Consider the following 3,292-nt stretch of genomic DNA (forward strand, 5'->3'; position numbering starts at 1 on the left):
TTCATCCCATGCTGCAGATACGTAGTGTAATGCATCGAGTACGTCAACTTTTTTCGCGGGATTTTTACTTTCCATTTCTTTCAAGTATCGTAAAACCAATTTTTTTCGATATTTTTGTTTTAAAACCTTGATAATACCTTGATCCAGAGGCTGTAATTTGGCTGTTGCGTTTGGGGGTAAAAAAACAAGTTTTATGTTTTCAAGTGGAATAGTAGTAGGATGTGCAGGACAGTTATCTACAAACAGTAAAATGTTCCTATTCTGTTTTTTAAAAGAGAGGTCTAATTGTTTTATCCAGTTTATAAAAATATCACCTGTCATCCAAGCACGATTTTGTGATACGTAATCACATGGAAATGTACGTACATTTTTAAAACAACGTAAAGCTTTACTTTTTCCAATAACTAGAAGTCTTAACTTTTGAGAGCCAGTAGCATTTGTACATGCCAAAACTGATAGACGTTCTTTACTTAGTTTGCCACCATGGCATTTTTCACGTTTAAACACCAAAGATTTATCAGGCATCAATTTAAAAAATAACCCAAACTCATCTGCATTGAATATATCATTAGAAGAGTATTCTTTTAAAATATTTGGCCAAATATTTTCACTCCATGCAGCGATATCAGCGTCATTAACGGACTCGGCTTCGCCACAAATTTGTCGATATACAATACCATGCCTTTTCTTGAACCGATCAATCCAGCCACCAGATCCAGAAAATACGATGTATTTTTATATTAATATAACTGACAAGGCGAGCGTCTTATCCGGGAACATAGAGCGTATTATCCAGAGTTAATTCTATGTTAAACGTTGTCAAAATCAAGGTACTCGTAAAAATGAGCGTATTAGCCGGGAAATCGTCTTAAGCGAGAGCGTCTTAAACGGGTTCTACTGTATATACAGCAAAAAATAAAATAAAAAGATAACATCGTAATAATATACAATTTAATGTATAACAAAAACAATTTATTTAGGATATTATTGAATAGAAAAGTACCTATATGTACACAACTAATTTTAATAACTAATCGATTTGTGAGATTATTTTGTAAATAACATTTTTTTTATACGAATTAAAGTTATTAAAATTGTTAATATCAACATTCAACATTAAATAGATTACAATAATATAAAATGATATAATAAGGATTTCGTTTACCGAATTCACTATTAGATTTAAACATTCGAAAAGTATTATTTTCAATTTGGCGAGTACAATAATTATGTTTAAAATTAAATTCTTTATGATTATAGGAGTATAGATTACATAATACTTCTATTATATACAGTTGTTGAAGTTTGAATAAACTATAAGTTTTATTTACAATGTCAGTATTTGCATTATACATATAGCAGTTTGAAGGCAATTCTTAGTAGTGAATTTATTGTGGATGTAAGTTTTTTAAGGTGAATATTATACGCTCCTCCCCAAGCTGAAAACGCAAGCTAAAAATAGGTTGAGCATGTGAACAAAAAACCATTCGCATGATAATTGGTAATAAGATATTCTTTAGGGACTTGAATTTATAGAAAATACTTCTATTTTTTTACAGTAATACCAATATCAGTATCCCATTTAAGTACTTGTCAATATTAACACCAAGGTATTTTATTGAGTCAACAGATTCAATATGAATACGATTGCAATTAAAACTATAATAATATGGAGTTTTCACGTTAGGTCATTTTACATTATCTATTTTTATATAATCGATAATTAAAAGCATTTTTCCTTTGAAACCATGAAATGAATACGACATGTTTTTTCATCATTTATTTCAAAAGAATTTGAACTAATCCATTTATTCACATCAGACATAATTTTCGTCGTTTTAGAAACTAGTTTGGCTTTATTTTGGTCATTAATTAGTATTGTGGTATCATCAGCAAAATACGCAATTAAACCATCACATTTTAATTCTAGGAAATCAATTATATATACAATGAAAGGTACAGTAGCTGAATAGATTATTTTTTTTCAACTCATTGACTAAAATTAGTTAAAAAACATATAATGATATCATAAGGAACAAAACATTAGGTTACAATTCAATTATGCCATTCTCTCAAAGCGTATCCACAGATGAGGCCCCAGAATTGTAATATTATCATATGTAACATTGGTGATCAGAGGTAAGAGCCACGTAGCACTACAATATTATAATGAAAAATAAGAAGTCTATTATTGTTATAGAAATTAAACATATTACAAGTTACAAAGCAAACCGGAGACCGCAAGTGTTCATGAATAGAGCCATGGTCTGGTAATTATATTTTGGTTTTTTATTCATTTTACGATTATTTTTTTTTGTAAAATTTGAATCACAGGAACTTTTTTGTACCGCTACTACCATTTATTTAAATATATAGATAAATTTATAATTACCGGAACAACTGAATCACATTTTTCCGGTTCAATATTTTTATATAATTATTTCCGGCAATATTTAGAAGTTGCAGTTCAAGGATGTCAATCCTTCTAAATATATCAATGTATTCTATACGCATGCCTGTTTCTATTTTATTCGTATTGTTGAAACACTACAATTGTTAAAATCAAAGGAAATATGTTAATCATAACGTTCGGCCTTATTTTATTTTTCTCCTCATCTCAATCCGAAAGCCTTTTTAGGCCAAACTTGCCTATGGTAAATTAATAATCGGCTTGATTTATTAAACATAATATCTTTTTTCTATTATTAATACTAATGTGCCAAATTTATATTTGTGGTTTCTTTGTAATGGAATTTGTACATATTATATTTATTACACTTATTACAGGGCGAATATCGCATAGTGATCGATAAAGTATATCCGTGTGAAACAACAAAAAACCATCCAATTCAATTTAATTGGTATTTAAGTTAAAAGACACCAAGCATAACGGAGTTAAAAGGCAATACGACATTTTTGTTACCTTTCGATGATACTCTTACAGTAAGTACATGTTCTTGTATAATGATTAATTTAAAAGTTATATAATACACAGAAGTTTTTGTACTGTGATATCTCGTAATTGAAAAAATTGGTATTGATAAATGTATTAAATATATCCTCCAATATATAATAGAATAAGTTCTGACTGGTTCATGATCAACGAAGGGCCGAAAATATCGAACTCATTAATTTTAATTTTCCATTCAAGTTCATTATAATTATAAAATAGAAATTTCACTGTAAGTCTATACGACTGTACACAATAGTACTTGGTGTGTATCTACCATAATTAAAAAAAAACATAGTTACTCCATTGGTTAGACCGCACATTATATTTTCATTAAAATTT

Source organism: Acyrthosiphon pisum, unplaced genomic scaffold, assembly GCF_005508785.2.
Source record: "Acyrthosiphon pisum isolate AL4f unplaced genomic scaffold, pea_aphid_22Mar2018_4r6ur Scaffold_21109;HRSCAF=23054, whole genome shotgun sequence".
Classification (NCBI taxonomy): domain Eukaryota; kingdom Metazoa; phylum Arthropoda; class Insecta; order Hemiptera; family Aphididae; genus Acyrthosiphon; species Acyrthosiphon pisum.